Source organism: Centrocercus urophasianus, unplaced genomic scaffold (genome assembly GCF_019232065.1).
Source record: "Centrocercus urophasianus isolate 14NV4802_14NV808 unplaced genomic scaffold, USGS_Curo_1.0 seq_18, whole genome shotgun sequence".
Lineage (NCBI taxonomy): Eukaryota > Metazoa > Chordata > Aves > Galliformes > Phasianidae > Centrocercus > Centrocercus urophasianus.
In genome coordinates this window covers 9,090,125-9,111,108 of record NW_024884733.1, presented here as the reverse complement: position 1 = coordinate 9,111,108, position 20,984 = coordinate 9,090,125, and positions in this window count along the sequence as shown.

Genomic DNA, 20,984 nt, shown 5'->3' with positions numbered 1-20,984 from the left:
CTGATGGTTGTGTAAAACCAGTCACTGCAGCACGTGACAAAGAGCTCTACAAGTTGATAAGTACTTACTTGGTCCCAGATAATTTTGCAGCTTCTGTAAAGGGATGATATTTGGTAACTCTCTTGGCTGTTACTTTCCCCATAGCCTATATCCATACTCACAATATAGTTCAAAAGTGTTAAATTTCATGTAAATGTATGCCTCAATCTGGAGCCAGAGGAAATCTTAGTGGCCTTTATGACTTTTTTGGTTAGTTACCTGTTTCAGTAACTAGGCTTCCTTAGGAGCAAAGTGCTCTGAAGAACATTTCCTCATGCATTATTAATTTAATAGAACCACATAAAGCTGTACACAAAGTATTAGTGGCACCCACAGGTAATCCTCAGACCTTTTATTGTTCAGGGAAAGAACTCTGGAAAAATGTTGTCCATACTCAAGAAATTACAAACACTTCAAAAAATAATCCAAAAGTTTTACAGATACTTCTGAGCCAATTTGAGGCTCAACAATCTCACAGTAAGTGTAATGATACTCATGACTAATGAAGTTGAAAGTGGTGATGAATGGTCGATGTAGTGATAGGGTTTCAAGGTTGATAGGAAAGGTTTTCATTGGGCCTTGGTTCAAAGTAAGGAGTTAAACTGTTGATTAGTTTGAAATTAGGATTCCTTTCAGCGCTGTTAAACCTGGTAGTATTACTGATGCTAGTAACTGTAGGGTTGATCTACTCATCACTGTAGTTTGTGGAAAGCAGGCTGTGGAACAGCTGAGGCATGTTGGTGTGGCTGCATAGAGTAGTTTTTAATTTTGTGCTCATCTAATCCCCCCCTTTTTTTTTTTTTTTCCACCTCACATATCATTGCTTAAATGAAGAAAGGCAACTGATTCTGGTTTTTGTTTTAAGTTAAATGTAAGAGTAGTTTGTCACACCGTTACCTTAGTTTGAAGTATTAAAAACATTAACGAAGGACTTATTTACGATAATTTTAGAAATTACTGAGATAATTTACTTTTGGAAATGGCAGCAAGAAGGAAGGTAGATGTACTCCTGTAACTTATTTTGACACAGAAAATAGAGTCTGAGGGAACAGTTTAATTTACTCCTACCCCCCACGTTGGGTCAGAAGTTAAGAAAGGCATGGAATAAAATAGTTGTTATCAAGATCTTTTCTTGTGCACTCATTTTGCAACCAATCATTGGTACAAGTTTCTCTTATTCATATTTTACTTTTCGATGTAGAACCATAAACGAATTTAGCAGTAACTAGTTAGTGATGTTTTATGTCTCTAAGAAAGGATGTCTTTGAAATGTGGACCAAATATATGTTGTGTAGAGAATAATGAATTTGTTGTAAAAATCAGCATAGTGAGTGTTTTCTCCTCTTGAGGTGCATATATAGTTTTCATGAATGTTAAACAGATTTATGGAACTGCAAAGGAAGATACAGAGCAAAGTATATATTTTATATAAGATAATATCATCCCCTAGGACTTCTGTACTCTGCTTTGTACTCTATGGAGCCCAGATATGTCAAAGTCCTAAGCTAGTCTTATGTGCATTTCTTTTACGTGTGGCACAAATCACCTTTGAATATAATGAGCTCCTTTTAACAAACCTGTTTTTGTCCCATTTTGGCAGCAGTCTAGTTTTCTCCTGACAAAAGTACATTTAATCAGCATCAGTTGCTAAATATGAATTGACAGCTGCTAAGCAAGCTGGCTTTCTTGACTGTTTATGCTGGGTGTTAAATGTGTATTAGTAACTATTCTAATTCCATGTTGGAATTCAACTTTTTGTATTCCCATGACTTTAGCCTTGTTTTGCTTGAATACTAAAACTTGCTTCAGAATATCAGCCTAGTGCCTTGAGTTCTTTATTCAGTAGCTATCACTCAGAGTTTCATTTGAATTTAAGCTCCCTTCTGAAATGTGAAGGAAGCACTTTAGCTGTGGATAATGAGATCCGACAGTACCTGAGCTGCAGAAGGAGATGAAATTGCTATCTATCGAAAATAATACTTTTTTTTTCCTACATATTCAGGTTAAATGTGTGCACATCCTGGTAGCTGGAACATCTGTTTCTAGCTTGTTGTTCCTCTTGGCTGCTTCTCAATTGGATTTCCTCAAGCAGGTCCAAAGCTTGTCACCTTAGCCAGGGTCTGTTAACTATCACCACTGGCCCCACATTAAGTAGGAGGTTCAGGGCTAAGCTAATAACTCTCCTGCCTTTCTGACTGATCACAGTGATTCTCACCGTGGCTACTTATCATGCTGTACTCCTGCGGGAGGGTGATCTTTGTCTATACCTCAGCTGGGAACTGGTTTTGCTTTCTTCACTTCTAAGTTTTCAGGCAAAAACTCTGAAATCATTCTTGTTTTCTGAACCAGCTATTTCTGTCTGCTATTTAACCCCTAACAATTCAAATAATGCTTTCTCACATAACTAAGTTTTGCTTGTTTCTTTTTCTCTGGACATGGTGTAACTGCTGACTTCCAAAGTAGAGGTTGAAGCTGTGTGTGTGTGTGTGTGTAGCAGAGCAGACATATTGTGAATATGAAGGTAATATTGTGATGCTGGCTTGTGTGAACTTTGACTCGTGTTTTTTTTTGCCTCAGGTGAGGTGATGTTTATAATCATAGCTTTAGTGTACATTGAAACACAGTGTTTTAATGCTGCTTACCCAGGTCATTAGGCTGCACCTAGTGCACACAAAAGAGTTGAGTGACAGTGTAAAATCTACGAAAAGATCTCCTTGGCTGCTTTATCTCCATACGGTAACCAGAGGCTGGCTACCTCTGGGCACCACATAAAATATTACCGGGCCTGTGAATGTGCTTTGGTTGGCTTTGGTTTGCACTGGGTTGGCTCGGAGTGAGCGGTGAGGCTGTGAGGGCACCATTCCTCTCTGAGGAACTTCAAAATGGCGGCAGCTGTGTGCATAGATTCGTGCGTCTCCCCTGGAAATCCTTGTGTGGTATTAAGGAGATTAGTGTCCTTAGCTTTGCTCTAAGCTGATTGGAAAAAAAGCTTGATTATCTTAATTGGACTTAAAAAGTTTACTGTTAGAGGCTAGTGTGACGTTAGAGGGTAACATTTGGACAACCTGGCTAAACCTAAGCTTTGTTAGTTCTCCCTTCATAATCTGATGTGCTTTTTGGCTTCTTAAATCCTTCCCTCCTTAAGTAGGATGGCTTATCTCACCTGTGTTAGCTGCTTAGAAACAAAAGGAAGAGACACTAGTGTGAATGTTTGAGGAAGTCCAAGTTTCAGTGTGCAATCACAAGGCTTGGTTTAAGCAAGGACATGGAGCAGAGCAGCTCAGGGGGCAGATGGTGCTTGATCCTGCCTATTTATTTTATTCTTTAAAACTTCAATTTAGTGAAGCTCACACTTAGCCATACAATATTAAAAGATATTGCTCAGAATAAGATTAAAATATTTTTTAATTCACTCTAGAAAGAGCTTCACAATACAACTGCGTGACCGTATAGAAGAAAGCAATGATGGGAATAAGGATGAAGAGAAGAGACAAAAATTATTAATAGATTTGTAATGACAGGAAGTTTATCCTAGGGTTGAGGTAAAACTTAATGGTTCATAAATAGCAAATTCATTATGTTTTTAATACGCAGGTTATATTAACACCATATAACATCTTTATTGTACCATTAGTACCACTTAGTCCTAAACTCAATTTGGAAATAAACAGTTCCCAATCTTTCTCACGGAACAATTGGCCAAATAAATTCTTTTAAATATAAATGGTATCTGATTAATGCGTGGCTCTTTCAATCATAGACAGACTTAAAAATGTTCTATGCCAACCCTTACACAGAGTTCTTAAACGTTAACAAATTAATTTATTTTAAAGGCCATATCAAGGTGAAAACACCAGAGCCCTAGGTGGCAGGACAATACATCACAAAGCCATTTCTCATTCACTCACAGTAATGGCGAAGGATATGTTAAGACATAAAACGTGATATGGTTTGTTAAATATTCATTCATAATTTGCATTCATTATTAAATCATGTGTTAAAACCAATCTTTAATCTCAAAAATACATAATGTGTTTTCAGATAGACTTTATGACACAATAATTATTTTATACTTTCCATGTTGCTTTTTAAAGATTGACTAGGATGTACCAAAATAGTCATCATTAATGTGATTTAATTATTCTAAATATATTTGTTCTGCATTGATGCTGATTTCAGTAGCTTATTCTGGGCTTTAGGTCAGCATAAAATAAATACCTGTTTGGTAGATGGTCTGTTCTATGATTAATGGCAATTTAGCTCCCCCCAGCGCTCCATGGCAACACCGTAGTTCACTGTCTGAACTGCTCAGGGTGCAGTGCGATAGCTCCAAAGCTTATTTTGTAGTGGTCCCTGACAGTTAGCTTGCGATAGCAGTGAAGCTTGCTTTTCTACATGTTCTTTTTTGTTGCTTTTGACTGCCAGGGAATATCTTTACGTGACTCAACAGCTTTAAAACCTTAAAGATAGGGAGCTATACTGACTAAAATGTAGTCTTCACTGAATTTCCATAGAAATGCTATTCAATTTGTATTTTGTGTGGTGAAAAGAAAGGCTGGTACGAGAGGACTGAATGTGACAGAGAAGTGATTTGTGTTATAGGAGACCAGGCGCTACTCAACGAACCATGTAAAAACAGTTCATTAAAATGTTTATGTGCTTGGCTGGCTAATGCAAAGAAAGCTTTATTGCAGTCTTATAAAACCTTAGTAACTTCAGGTTGAAGTCAGATCAATGCATCTGTAATAATTCAGTCAAATGCTCAATGCAGGTTAAGAACCACCAAATAAGAGGACAATATTCTTGAGGCTTTTCTTCCAAAGTGAACCATGTTTTAGTATTTAACTTGTGCATCTACAAACCCTCTTTGGGGAAGGTTTCTGACCAGACTACTATCTCTCTGGATTTTCCAGAATCCTTTTTCTCCTGAAATGTCGGTTAGGAGGAATCTGAGACATGTGACACTTGTCAACTCTACAGCATGAGCACCAAAGCTGGATCTGTGGGATATACTTAAAGTTTGTGTTCTGTCCAATGCATATGCTATGCACTTTATGTACAGTTCTAGACAAAATTCCGGTTGCCCTAATTTTGAAGACTGTAGTGAAGAAGAAAGAAATCACACCGCTCAATTGTATTTCTTGTTTAACTGTTGACTTGTCCTTTAAGTAAGCACTTAACTGAAAACGAAGATGTCAAAGGGAAATGGATTTTTTTAAATATTTGGACACTGTGAGTTATTGAGAAGCTCCTGAACAGGCAGCAGTATTGGTATTGATGCTACGAGATTAGTTTTAGTGAAAGTAAAGTGCTTGTGAAAGGAAGTTTGCTGCACCCTGTCAGCGACCCTGTGAGAAAGCTACAAAGCTGCTGCAGCTTTTCATGGCGGCTCAGCGGGAGGCTGGCAAAAGAGCCTCTGCAAAGAATGTGAAGAACCTCAGTCTCTTCAAAAGCTGGATTACCTATGAACCCTGAGAAAAATAGATGGAGCTGGCTGAGAAACCTCTTCTAAAAGCAGTACCTTAGTTGAGCAGTGAGGAACCTACTCTTATTCCTCACGTTTGCCTGAAAATACTGATAAAAGGAGAGAAGTTTCTTGGAAAGATGCCTAGTCAGAGCAACCCTCTGATTCCTAATCAGCCACACGCTCTCCCTGCCCTCCAGGAGAATATGGACCATCAATTTCCTCATAAGATGAAGGGGAGGCAAAGCAATAGTTTAGCATCCTATGCATTATCTCTCTTTTTATGATTACAAATAGAGCACTTAAGTTCACTGACCCATATCTCATACCAGATATCAGTAGCCAGGTCCAGATTTAGGTTATTCTTCTAGCACTGGATTATGTCTTGCGATCAGAATCAAATTTACCTAATACGATTCCTTGATTGTGACACTTCTAACTGGCATGGTATGTGGCACAGCCAGAGCTTGGAGATGTAAAGTAAATGCCCTCAAGCCCCAACAGCAGAGTTGTTAGGGCTGTACTATAAGCCTCTGAAAGGCTGAGGGGATGCCCTCTGTTAGGTTTAATTAAGCTGTCCTTCTGCTTGCAAGGTTCAAAAAGGGAAAAGCTAGTTTGCTCCCCGTATGGCTTTCCCAAACTCTTTCAGATGTAGCTGTAAGCTTAAATGACCCTCAGTTCTGCAGGATATCAACTTGATGTGTATAATTGATTGCTAAACATTTTTTACAGCCTGTTAAATGGTAAAGCTAAAAAGAAATATATATATGAATGTTGATTGAAGTGCTTTCGTACAGAGGGGTCAGAGACATTAGTGAGTTAAAAAGAGAGCGTGAGCTCTGCTGTGGTACTTGTAACCTGTGTACTTTATCGCGTAATTGATGCCACATGGTTGCTCTGAGGGTTTATGTCAGGTTTCAAATTGCAAATATTAAAATTCATTTAGAATCAAGTGTGCTTCAGTAAGGATACTATGCAGAATGCTCAGCAATGTAGATTGCTGGTGTTATAATGGCAATGATTGTAAAAGAAGAAATTTGAATGACCGCAGTAACTTGTAACTGTGGTAAGAAGGGAAAAATATCAAGGTGTAAAACCTCAGGCTAATCTGAAATGGATTAGTATAGGCATTCAAATGATAATTGCTGGTAATTTTGTTTTTGTTATAATTTGTGGTGTTTTTTTAAATAACTGACAGAAGACATAATGTATTTTTCAGGGTTCTGCAATCGCCAGCCAACAAATGGGATCTGTCACAAAATATTTGCAGCTCCTGCAAGCGAAGAAGGTACGGCGCTGTTAGAAGTACAGGCTGAAAAATGCTTGCAGTGTGCGACAGTGAGATTTTTTGGCTTAATAACGTGATGGCTGGGTGTCTGTAACAGAATACTTTGTTCACCCATTTCTAGAGATGAAGAGAGGAAGTAAATAGTAAATTGTCAACCATTGTCTGGATAACAATACCTCACAAGTTTCAGAAGCATAACTTTTTACTACCAATGTGATATTCTAGACTTTTTTCCTTGAAATCAATAGTAGTATTAAAGCACAAGTATAACTTGGTAGAGCTGCCATGCAAGTATGCTTACCTATGAAATTCAAGGACTAGAATAATACTTTGGACCCTGCTGTTTCCCTGCTAGTTATGTTAGTTACAGAAAGTATTCAGTATGAAGTGTGCACAAACCCATCTGACGGTGAAAACAAACCATGAGCTTTGTGTATGCTGTTGAGTATTCAAAACATAGAAGCAAGTTTCAGATGGTATAATTCAAGGGGGACTGAAAACAGTCATTTGAGGTGACAAGTTCAGTGTTTCATGGATGCAACTCCTGTGCTCTCCAGTTCATAAGGTTTCTTGTTGTTGGTTGCTCGGTTTTTAATGTAAAAAGCCAGAATGTAGAAGGTTTATTTTCTTGAATCCTTTTTAACGATACTTAAGCATGTTTTGATTCTAACTCTCTGGAATGAACCAGTTTGGCTGTTAATTTCAAAAACACAGGACTTCAAAGGTGTGTTAACTGTTTCAGTGTATGCACTTGGAAAATGCACACACTATTTGTCTAGAAGGTGAACTTGTTTGGTGATCACTTATTTTTGTTTTAAAAAGTTATTTTAATTTGTAATATCACCTGCTTAAAATGTGACACTGAATTAATATGCTTCCCATAAAAGTGGGATGTTAAGCTCAGGTAATATATTTGCAACGTTGCTCAGAAAGAAGGAATTTGTTCGGGGGATGTTTTTTAATGTAATCTATTAGTAATATAATCTTAGTGCAGTTTCATTTCCCTTTCTCTCTATGCATAAACAGGATCAAAATTCTTAATGCTATATAGATGTATTTTTTTTCTACTTAGTAAAGAAGCTGAAATGATTTTAGACTAAAGCCAGTCGTTATTAGGATAGTACTTCCACAATGGTTCAAGCATACCACAACTTTCTGGCTGTGTAGGACAACACAAGTTAGCTAAAATGAAATTGGAATCAGAAACGCAATCTACAAGCAATAAATCTTATTATAGGGATAAAGTGATAGGGAAAGTGACAAGAGGAAATGAGAAGAGAGTATCTTTCTTAACAGGAGAAGAAACAGTTCTTATTTTCTAAGTTTTGTGGATGATCATTAAGATAACATCCCGTATCTTGCTTATGCTAAATTAGCTCTTGATCTGACTCTTAAAATTAACTACAAAGCCTTGTTATTTGGGCAAGATATTTCTGGACTAAGTTTCATTTAAGACAGCACAACAACAGTGAAGTTCGAAACGTGTTTGTGTCTCTTTTTTTCATGACTAGCCCATGTCTATTCTCTATGAAATTGATGTCAGAAAAGTATTATATATTTTCAGTGGGAAATAGAAGGCTGCCCTCTACTATCCTTGTCAGGACGTCGTATCCCTTTAATCATACTTTTCATTTCAGTACATTGAAATTTCCGTTACCAAGGACAACATCATAAATAAAAGTGTTTGTGAAATTTTTACCTGCAGCTTCCTAACTTTGTGCATTAAGCATGAGACTAGCAGAGAGGTGGTCAAATGTGAAAATTTATAATCATTTATTACGTACGGCTGAAGCGAGAAGGGAATAAAAGCGTGAAGGCATACATCTATAAACTGGAGCAGAAAAGCTTAAATGAAAAGTAAAGTGAATTTCTGTGTCTTGTCATAAAGTAATGAGAAGCTAGAGCTTTATTCATAGCAACCCAAGATGCATTTACTCTCAATCTAGCCTTAGCAGTAAATGCTTCCCTGATGTATTGCTTTGGACTTACAAAGAAATATTTGTGCTCTACATAATAGTATAGTTAGGAGAATTACTGCATGGCTGAGGAGATTCTATAAAGGTTTATAGCTGGTGGTGTTACTGTAATTTAATCACAATGTAGCTAATGTAGTACTTTAATATCACAGGTTACTTTTTTATTTACCATTTATTAGTAACTGACAGTCAATCATCACCACATCATAAACAAATCACACAGGATTCTACAGGAACCCTGAAGTTCCAGAATGGATGCGCTACAGCTCTTACACGTGCTCCATAATGAGCTAAACATCACAATTATTTTTTAACTGAGTAATCCTGTAAGTCAGGGTTCTCGCTTTCAGTCCGTCAGCCAAAGAAAATGTTCCATGTCATGAATACAATTAGTGTTGCATATTACGCATACGTGTGAGGTAACACATCAATCCATTAGAAGTAATACTGAAGAATGTTTTCTAAAAATACGAAGACGATGCAGGTAAAACATACAGTGCACAGGAACTTGCAGATGTTGATGAATGAGTTTCTACAGGCTCATAATTACGTGCTCTTAAATTCAGCCTGTTTTGTGTTAGTGTTACTTTGCTTTGCAGGCTGAGAACAGAAGTGTAGCCAGTAAATGTGGTGGATGATCCATGCTCTCCAGGCACTGAAACCTCAATATACTTATTGTAAAAAGAGTTATTTAAATGTTTCTTTCTTGTGCTGTATGACTGAAAATCTTTAAGACCATCCTTTTTTAGATCTACTGTAGGTAGCACTGATGACCCCTGGTTTTGTGTTTATTATCAGATCTTAGAACAGAACTGCAGGGTAGCCTCTGAATTGCTTGTTTGCAAAACTCAGCACCCTCTGAAACTTGGAAAGTATTGACTCTCTGGACTACTTGGAAAACCTACAGTTTTCCTAAGATCCTAAATACACTGTCGTCTTTTAATTGCAAACAGAATCTTTGTTTTTCAGTACTCTCTAACTGTAAGGAAAGGATTAGTGACCTACACGGGGCTGCCATGCTGTTCATTGTGTGCTAGCAATAAACTGTATCAAGACGTGTGATACAGTCACTTGAACGGCTTCTCAGTAAGCCTACTAATTTGCATCCTGGCATACGTTAATGCTATTGGAACACGTCTCTTTAAATTAAAATTTCCTGTAATCCATTCTCTTGCAGTGAAAAATACTTCCTTGAAGAAAAATATGAAATCTTTGGAAAAGAAAAAAGAAAAACCCTCTGCTTTGCTATGAGAGTAGAGTAGGAAATCCCCTCTTCTATTCAGCACTGTTTGTATCTGTAGGCTCTCCAGACTACTTGGCCATTTGCAGATGTAAAAGGAATGCTGTTGATTTCATTTGCTTGAAGTGACTAAACAAACAAAACAACAAATCCCAATCATGTTGCTGTTAGACTTCGCTCCCCTTACAATTACTTTACAGTTCTCTTAGGTCACAGGAAGCTCTTCAGTTCCTTTGTATATTTACTGACCCTGTGGTGGAAGAGTTCTTCAAAGAAAAAGAACCTGAATCACTGCTGTCTGCTCCTGTAGCTCAAATTACTGCTAATTGTGCCATGCGCAGTCAGAAGAAAATGCTACTGAATTTCTAAACATTATTGGTAATACATAAGCATGTATAGTAAACGGAAGGCATCAGTAGAGAGAGATGTCCTGCCTGTTATCATCCTTCTTGCTTTTCAATGGCTCTCCCTCTACAGGCACATCATGTTCAGCACTCCTTTGCGTGGTCAACTAAAACAGAGTTCAAATCATGCTATGTGGATCTGATTTTTTTTTTTTTTTTTTTTTTTTTTAATGTTGTGATATTCTGGCATTGCACCTTTTAAGGGTACAATGATACAACTTACTTCTGGTTAGATTAAAAATAGATTGAACTGCAAATAAAAATCTCTAGTTTTAGAGGAGGATTTAATGCCCCAGGCATTCAGTTGATTCCTTCCTTGTGAAGCAATCAATTCCTTGTGAAGATATCCTGCTCATGGACTCTGGAAAGCTGTGAAACTGTTTCTCTTCACTATTACTTTTGAAGAATTCTTCTGCTGGCTAGGACTGGGACTATGTCCCTGACATTTAGTCTATCTTTCCCAATCTATTTTTATTGCACTTGTTGAAGCAGCCTCACACCATCTTCTTCACACTTTCAGTTCCTCTTCTTGTTTGACTCCTTCCTTTCCTTCTGTTTCTACCTCTCCTTGTAGACCTGCAGATAATGTTGCCCCCAAGTGGCTCTGCATTTCATGGTGTGGGTGCTTTTTTTTCCCTCTTGTATTCTGTATATGTAATATTAAGGATAACATACGATGTAAGAGGAGTGGAAAGGTGAGCATGAAAACTCTGTGATACTTATGGACAGTCATTAACAGTGACAGTGATGGGAAAAAGTTCTGAAAGTATGGAGAGAAGATGGGGGAGAGGATGGGGGGGAAATAAGACTCCTGGTAGGGAACCAGGCAGAAAGAAAACATAGCTGAGAAAAATATACTGAGCTCTATGTGAATGTGTAGATCTGTGGGGTTTTATTTCTGCTTATGCTGCATGACATATTGACTATTAAATACTATTTAGAACTCTGTCAATGTCAAATGGATGTGCTGGTAGGTAAGAACTACTGAGGGGTGGTGCAAGGGAAAGTAAGAGGAGTACCTGAAATACGGAACTTAAATTGCTGCTGTTCAGAAAATTTGCCATTTGAGCACTTTGTTCCATTTGCAAACGAATGTATGAAGACCTTAGTGTTTTCTCCTTGTCACTTTAAATTTCCTTAGCTGAATAATGAATTATTTAGAACTCAGCAGAAGTATCAACTCACTTCAACAGAAATGCTGCATGAACATGCAACAAATTTTCAGACAGGTTTTCTCAAGCAACAGTGAAAATGTTGGTTGCTTTGGGGTGTAAATAATTTCTTTTAATATACCCCTCCTTTGAAAATTCACCATTTCAAAATACAGCCTTGTGAAGGCTTTAAAAAATCCAACGAGGAACTAAATGAAATTCAGGCATTCCTTCCACCTCCTCCTCCCAATTAAATGTTTTTGTTTATTTTGCAATGAAGACTGTGTTAATATGCATTGCGGGTCAATCCTGAAGTAATAACCAGTTTCAGTGTCTATTTTCAGACAGTGAGTGGAAATTAATTATTCAATGAGCTCTACAGTCAAACGAGCTTTTTTTTGTAAGAAAACATGCTATACATTCTTTTTAAGGTACTATTTTTATACTCTGTGCATCTCAATTCTTTCTCTAAAGGTCAACTACCATCAGCTGAGCAATTTAAGACTTCCCTGCAGTTCATGCAGGAAAGCTATGAAGTGTACTTCAAAGCAACTAAGTACAGTGGTTTGTCTGTACCCACACAAACGAAAGCAAAATTTCAAAGGCATATTTGCAACCGACATGCAGTATAAATCTAAATAGCTGAGATAACTTGATTATGTGTGAGCAATCAGAATCCATCTTGGCTTTCACAACCATGTGGCTGTTCTGGCTCTTAAAAACTCCAGTTGTAAGCTGAACGTATTTGTTATGGAACAACCATGAGAATGTAAGCATGACCTTTGGAAACTATTTTCACACCTAACAATTTTAGAGTAAATTTCTAAGTTTCTTTATCAAAGTAATGTATTTGACACCTGGAATAAAATTTGGCAACTCTGTCCTTTTTCTCTTCCATATTATCAAAACCGGGTCTTATTATGAAAACAAGGACAAAAAGAAACAGTTTCTCCCCACCCCCTCCCCCCCCAAAAAAAAAACCACACACACTATGTCTGGGTAGTTGCTAAGAGTTTCAGATTAGTAAACATGACATCAATAAGTGAGCGTATGGCTTTGAATAAAGTAGCATATGGTCATAGGCCCATCAGGGGTTTCTCAAATCAGGAATAGCAGTGGCAATCTAACTGGCTTTGAAATATATTTTGAAATGGCCACAGCTGAGATGTCCAAAGCAAATCTAGAGCTGAATGTTTATTCCCACCCACAGAAATTCAGAACTGACAGAACTGCATGCTGTCTGGTAAGGGGCAGCATGACAATAACTTCTGATAACAGTATTTTGTATGAGCATGGTTTATACTCATTTTTGTTAGTTGTGGATGCAAGAATTTCAGACAGGCCAGAGATATGGTGATCTTGCATTAATGTTAAAAGATGAAGTAGACTACAGAGAGTTGCACTTACCTAGCTCTGGAGTAGCTACAGACAGAGCTTTACAGCTGCCTTGTCCATATGCACTTTCTGATCATTTGTAGCAAAAAGCTGCTGTTTTGTGCCAACAGCCTCATCCTTGCAGAACTTCCCAGCAAAAGCCCAAGAGGCATTCGGCTTTTAGGGAAGGGCGGCATCGGGAATCTAAAGCAATGGAAAAGATGTATTTGGAATGAGGCCTCCAGTGCTGTGTTTCTCTTGCTGTGCATCTCCACATCTAAACCAAAGAGAACCAATCTGATGTGAAAAATGGAGGGGTGGATGTGGCAAAACTGTTCAGTCACATAATAAGGAGATAAGCTCTATGAGGAAAAAGTGTCTATCATGAATCCCTCTGACTGGAGAGAATTTAGATGGAAAGCTTTGAGGTTCTTTTTTTTTTTTTTTTTTTTAGGCTACTAATGGAACCAGGATAGATAACCCCCTGAGTGTGTGAAAGTATAGGTGTGTTTTTAGATCTTTGGAATGCTTAAGCTGCATGAATTCTGTTCAGAGATATAGCTAAAAAGTAAAAAATAAACACATTGAAACCACTGATGATAAAAAGTTCTGATAAAATAAGAATGTTTAGGATGAAGTCGGAGAAGCTCTTCTGAATGTGGAAGAAATCCTATTGATTTGAATGGGCTACAGATTACATCCAGTTGTTCTTTCATCCATTGCATTCAGATTTATGGGGTCTGCCTATTTATAAAGAAAAAAAAATTAGACAAGTGTATATCACACTTTCTACAGTTCACTGAAGGTTTTCTAGAGTCTACAGATTGAGATAAACTGTAACCTCAGGCTTGAAGCTACTGTATGGCAATAGAGAAGGCAGCAGCTTCTGGCGTTGGGGTCTTCTGCAATGTGTGTGCTTGTTTGTGTATGTGAGGTGGAGAAACACAAATTCAAACTTGTACTCATGGTAACAGTGGGATTACACTTTGTCTGTGTTCTACTTATATTACAGAGATGTGTATAATCTGCACATCACTTTTTGGTAAATTAACCATTTAGAATTACTGGACTTTTTTCTCCTGTACTCACATTTAAAAATATAAAAATAGCTAGCCAGTTTAGATCACTCGTGGGTAACTGTGGTGAGATTCTGATAAACAGAAGGAACAGAATTTAGCTTGATGTGGTGTGAATCGATGTATTTTGCACCACATAACTCACCACAAATAGGCTTCACGCTTATTGTGTGTGTGTTAACTTGTTCAGGGTGGAGCAAAACAACCTTCAGAACAAGAAAGTGATTTGGAACCTTTTTTCATTAGAAAATGTTTTAGATGTTATTGGTTTAAAGAGCACTGATGAGTCCTTTGGGTGAAATATAATGTCTTTCTCTGCTTGTTCCCTATCTCTCTAAAAGTACTTGGAGGAATTTTGTTAAAATGAGGAAGTATAGTTTAAATGCAGAAAAGGTATCTCTGAGCCGATGATTAGTACAAGAAACAGATGGCAGCTGGAAGAAGTTATGGGCTGCTAACAGTAAGCAGGCAGAGAGAAATTTGCAGCTCTTTCCCACCAGCCAGAGCTCCAAGTGCAACATTGTATAGAAAGAAAGTACAGCAGCAGTACTAAGCAATGGAATAGCAAGTCCGTACTGTACGCACTAGCTGTCTTAACCCCGAGTGTCCTCTTCAAACGTGTGGAAATAAGAACCATGATCACCACAAAACAAAAAAGCCAAAAAACAGCAGCAACAGCAAAACCGTAGCAACAACACAGGCTTTTATCCAGTTGCTCCAGTAGGATTTTGGTAAGGTGTTGATGATGTACTTAATGGGAATCAGAAATTTTGCTGTACCTCTTGTAAAAAAACATTAGATTTTCTTACTATTCTAAAAAATACCTTTTTCTTTTTTATGTAGATGGTATTGCTGACTTTTCCTGAAAACAAACTTAAGGGCAGCAGAAAGCAAGAAGGAAGGCTGATCTGCTAAAGACTGAAGAATCTGAGCTGCTCTTTCAATATACCAGATCCCAGATACTCTCCTGCATGTGTTACGTAGCTTCAACTGTAATTTCCTGTGTGGCTCCTTAGCAGCACATGTTTCTGAGAAGGACAGGTGCTACAGCATCCCAAAAATCCTAACTTGGATTTTTTTTCCCCATTAAATTCTGAGGATTCTGATAGCAAATAATTCATCCAGCTGAAATCAGATTTTTCAACTGTTACTGCTCCTTCCCTTAGGAGGGATTCAACCTGTGTTTCGAGACAAACCGAAGCCAGACTTTCTGTTTCTGGCTGTGTGCTGACGTAGTTTTCATTGTGGGTTAGATTTATGTTTGTGGCAATTCGTACAAAACAAATGCAGAAGAAAAACCTTTGTGTACTTCATTTGTTACAGGGATTCTTGTTGTGGAAGCCAGAGTGGTACTTTGCCTGCACGTCTCTACTTCATCCATGCTGCTGGAAATGCAGCGTGGATGTCAGAAATGTTAGAAAACATGACTGATCTAAGGAAGAGTCGCCTGGTTCTACACACAGCTGAGGTGGATAGGAATCAATCTCCAAAACTAAACCAAAGCATTCTGGACAGGAAGTTGGTATTTGCTCCCATGTCTTCGCTATGACTGATTTTTTTTTAATTGCTGATTTTCTGAGGCTCTGCTAGTTCAATAGCACTACAAATGCTTTGCTCATTTTTTCATTTCTTTTTACACTTCTCACCTGACTCCAATTTCTGTCCCCTTCTGTTTGCCAAGCCTGGCTTCAGTAATTTCAGTGGTAACCACAGGAGCTGAAGGGATGGTGACTGAAGTCAGTGGTAAACTGAGTTAGAAACTTCACAATGCTGCTTCAGGCAGCAAAACTGTTAATAGTAGAAAGGAAGTTTCTACTTTAATGAACAAAGGAACTTCTTCATATGTGCACAATTAGTTCAGGACTGCTATCTGTGATCTACTACTTTTTTTTTTTTTTTTTTTTACTCTGCTGCACAGCAGAAAATTACTTGTAATTAACTTCTTTATCAGTGATTGACTTTTTTTTAAGTTCCTAGAAGAAGCAACACTTCAAAATATTGTTGAATTAGGTATTTAATATGAATGCATTTTCATTTTAATTATGCATAGTTTTTACTTGAGTATTTTGCTAATACGTTTAACTGACCCGTTGAAGTATCCGTGTGAGACTTTTAGTAGTTGAGAATTCTTAATCTTATTCAGTTGTATCACGCAAATGAAAGAATGAAGGCCTAAAGATTAACAAGAGAAGGGTTATTAACTAATTCAACCTGATTGAAGATTGGTATGTCAAAAAAGTGCTCAGATTAGAAATATTAAAAGTATCTGTGTAACACTCTCCACTACTCAAGAAAATGACTGCAGCAGTGTATGATGTTGAATGACATGTGCTGCCTACAAAAGGAAGCTTTTAGAAATAGTTAGGAGACAAATGTTAAAACTGAGGGGTAAAAAGCTTCTGATGAAAACAAACAGCAACAAAGCAGCAAAACCCACCTTGAAGATTGCTGTTGCCCTAAAGCAGAATAATCTCCTGCTAATAGCCTCACCTTACAGTAGAACCACCCAAACTGGATCAGATCCTGACAGATGTGCTGAAGATGAGCACTGTCCACAGACTGACGTATTCAAGATAGCTGGGCAGTTCTGTTAGGGCCTGCCACGTTTAAGAGCTGAGCAGCCCGTGTATGCCCTGCACAGAGCTGCAGACAGAACTGTAATGAATCAGGCAGAGATCCTGTTCTTCAGTCTCCACAAAGCAGCCTCCTAGCCCAGCTGAAGGTTTGTAGCTGTACCTGATGTCGCACTGAGAAGTGGGATTTGTTTTTGGTACAACTGAAAGATGACAACTGTGTGCTTGGTTCTCTTTTATCTACATATAGCTTGTTTTTTTTTCCTGCCTAGACTATAACCTCTTTAACTGCCTCATTCTGTGCTGATATGCAGTTAAGTTTCCTTTGACTCTTTGCAAGTCAGATGGAAACATATACACATATTAAAAAAAAAAAAAAAAAAAGGCCTCTGTGCTTCTTACTTGAAGGATTTTGTTGTATTATTTTAATCCCAACAGATGCAATTATATCCAAAACTTTGTATTATTACAATGCATTGTACTTCCCAGGTGCTAGGGGCATCTGACCTCCTGCCTGGAGCAGCTGAAGGGCTGAGGCAGCCACCTGCAGAACCTCACTGTGGGCAACACCATATTGGTGGTACTGTGCCAAAAGCAAAACAAAAGTCTTCATGAAGGACTAAGGATGCTCACAGCACTTCTTATCTTTAGCAGTGAAATTTGTATAGGACTTATTATTAAGCTCAGGAAAAGCGAAAAGTTCGTGTGCCAACTCCAAGTCAGGGATTTTTAGTAATTTAGTAAATAGAATTTAGTAAGGATGAGTACGTATCCAAAACTAAGTGGCTAACGGGTTTGTTTATCTTTGCTTATACAGAATGCACAGAGTGCATGGAATAGAGTGAGATGCGATTAAAATATTTCTGCATTTCTTGGGGAAAAAATAAAGCATTCCCCAGTGTGCCAGAGAGCAAGAACTTATATTCTAAAACTTAAATAGTGAAAACCAGAGTTTAGATGGACGGTTATGGCAAGACTACTCACGGAAGTACCTGAGTAACAGTCAATGTACAATTCTATTGACTATTTGGTAGCCTGAGAAAATAGCTTTTTTTTTTCTTCTTGGTCATTCTCTGCCTCTTGCCATGGCGTCTCCCTGTTCTGGCTTCTTGCCCAGGAGGGAAATCCCTAAGCTCCTAAGAACTTGAAAATGGAGGAGATAAGGGGATCTAAGGGTGTGCACTTCATCTTTCTCCCTTTTGTTTTTTTAGTATATGCATAGATCAGGTCCCAATCACATTGCTAAATAATGTCATTCAAGCAACTTATGTAATTTCACACTATTTACATTTTGCTATTTATATTATATTGTATTGCTAGCATCAACATGAAATGCTGTTACCAACAGCTTTTGGTAGTATCAGAAACTCAATGAATCTTTAAAAGCTTACTACTAAAGCATTTTGCAGATAATTTTTGTAGATCAGTTTAAAAGTGCCTGTGGTGCTGCCTGTGTTGCTATATATTGAACAATGTGATTAATTAGCTGCCAGTAGCCATTGTTCAATGCTTTTTATGATGTGCTTAGCTTGCTCCCTATAACCTTGGTATTTAGTTTTTATTTCAGTGTAACTTTAGAGGAATTTTCCAATCTCTTTTTTTTTCCATAGTGTAAATACAGATTTTGGATAGTACTGTGAAAGGAGTCAGAGTCAGAATGGTCCATGTCCACTGCATTTGAAGAGAGAACTGGGACTTGACTCTGTAAGTAATTATGTCTGTGTGTAATTCTCATATCTGAGCTGCTGGGTCCCAGGGTTCTGGCGGTTCTGTTTACAAATATGCCACATGACATAACTGAGGTACATTTTATGTCAAGGCGTGCTCACAAATGTGGCTGTCTGTTCTTTGAATCGATTTTTTTGTTGAGTTCAATGACATAATCAGTAAATAACCGAAGTACTGGATTTATTATTATTATTATTTTAAACAATAGGTATGAAACAAAATCACTGTTTGTTCCACGGATTTTACACTGGCACTGAGTAATCATGTGAATGAGCTCCCTGCCTAATGAAACAGTGATTTTGCTGGTGGGCAATTCCAGAATGACTTCATCTGTCTCTAGGTTATTTGCACGCAGGATTAAAAGTATGTTGATTGTTTTTTGTTCATGCTCGTTTAAAAACAAAATTACAAATGAATGTAGTAATTGTCAGTACCTGTCAGTAGGCTGCAGGAACCAGGTAGGTCCTGGACACAGAGGTTTTGATACGGCAAAAAGGTTCACAAAAACTCATCACAGTGTGTGTGTTATTTGTTCCTACTTTGTTTTGTCCAATAGTGGTGCAGTGCAAGAAAGCTGAAAAAAAGAAAATGAAAATAAAATAAAGAAACAAAAAACAAACTTGGATAAATAATGTATACTATTTGCATTATGCCTTTCTGCCCTCACACGTTTCTTGCTTTCTTCATGTTTAGATTTATACAATTTATAAAATAGTTAACTGGTCATTTCTCAATGAATACGAAGATTACGTATTTATACACACACACGTGTATTCAGTAGGGAATCTGGTAATATACATTTTTTCTTAATTTTTTTTTTCTTTCTTTTTTTTTTTTTTTTTTTTTTTTTTTTTTTTTTTTTTTTTTTTTTTTAAGAAAAAACCCAAAGCAGAGATGTTTGTTCCTTCCTTTGCTATGGCATCTGTATCCTGTTTTCTATTTTATCTGAGGCTTTTGTATGAAGATGATTCAAATAGAAAATTATTTTTTTCTAATTAGTGTCTTGGTGCTAAGTTTCTTATTGCCAAGCACCTGAATACCACAAATACTGTAGGTGATGTACTCCCACGTTATCAAATAAATGCTCAAGGTACAGCTTATAATGTTGAAAAATAGAAAAATAAATTGACCTTGATGAAGTGTGTCTTCTTTTGTCTGTTCCCAGGAAAGTTTATTTCAGGTATTTCTACTGCTGAAATGATTAGAGTTAACAGCTTTTTCCCTCCATTTTATTTTACAGGGTCTCTTCATCTTCCTGATATATGGGGTGTACAACACAGAGGTAAGTCTGCTTGGAGTATCTCAAGGCTGACAGAGTGAATGAGAGAAATGACAGGTTTCTTATCTTGATAACTGAGGGACAAAGTTGGCTTTCCATATGAGTGTCCTACTGCCCTTCATGCTTGGACTAGCTTATATGCATCCCAGCTTACCATTAAACACAGACACCCTGAATAAAGGGACAGACTCATTTCTCATAGGCACTGACTAATATTTTACTGCTGCTTTAAGTTTTTTTTTTTAATTCCTGGTCTGTCTTTTAACACTTAGCTAAACCTGACAGTCCTCAACTTCCATAATTTAATTTGTGACTGAAAACACACTGTTAACTTAAATGCTCTATAAAGGAAACTGTTTAAAATATAAAAGGAACTTGTTTTATATATGTGCCCTCAAAAAAATTTGTTGGGTGTAGAAATTGCATCCAATTACATTTTTACATTAATTGGACTTTTAAGATGTCAGAATCTGACCCAAGGTTTCTAACAGTTAGGTCTGTGGAAGTACTTCATCTGTACAAGTTGAATTCTCATAAGGGAATACGTTATTTTGCGTAAGAATCATAAGGAATTTAGCCCGCTTCTTTCACTGCTTCCACTCTGTCTGTGTTAGTAGTAGCGGGCTGCACTAACATGTCCAATTCTAAGGTTTTAAGCTAAGGCAGCCCTCCAGTTTAGGTTTTTATAGAATTTGGGATTCCTTAATAGAATCCTGCGGAAATAGGAAAGGCTTCCACGGTCTGTGGTGACAAATGAAGCAGGATTTTATTCAGATGTTATTAGTACCTAACAGCACACAAGAAAAACACTGATGTAGCGTTCTGGATATTTTCAGAGACACACAGAAAGGCATTTTGAGAGATGGAAATTATTTCTGCTGTGAAGACGAATTATTTCTGTACGTGCTGTACATTCTGTATGGCACGCATACTCTGACCATTGCCTTCTTTGCGTGTTTCTTCTCAGTGTGGACCTGAGAAGGCAGTGCCCGGGGCAGCAGGGCCTCCAGCAGAAGGGGCGCGGTGACTGCGTGTGTAAGAGGTGCCCAGGGGCTGCAGCTGGGCATTTTCACCTCATTCTGTGGCTGCAGCTTGCACTTGAATTAGGCGTTGCAGCCTTAGCGCCGCAGAAACGCGGCTCTGCCCCTGCCCTCATTACCCGCGCGCCGTGTAGGGCAGCGCTCTGCGTGTCCTCGGGGCACCCGAGGTTAAGCGCGGCACCCACCGCCGCCCGCGGGCCGGGCGGGCGGCGGGGGATCGCCGCGGGGACGGCACCGCCTCGCCGCCGCCCTCGCGCCGCTGACGGGTTCGGCTCCGGGGCTCGCGCGGCGGGACGCGGGCGGGAGGGGGCGGGAGGGCGGCGGCGAGGCGGTGCCGTCCCCGCGGCGATCC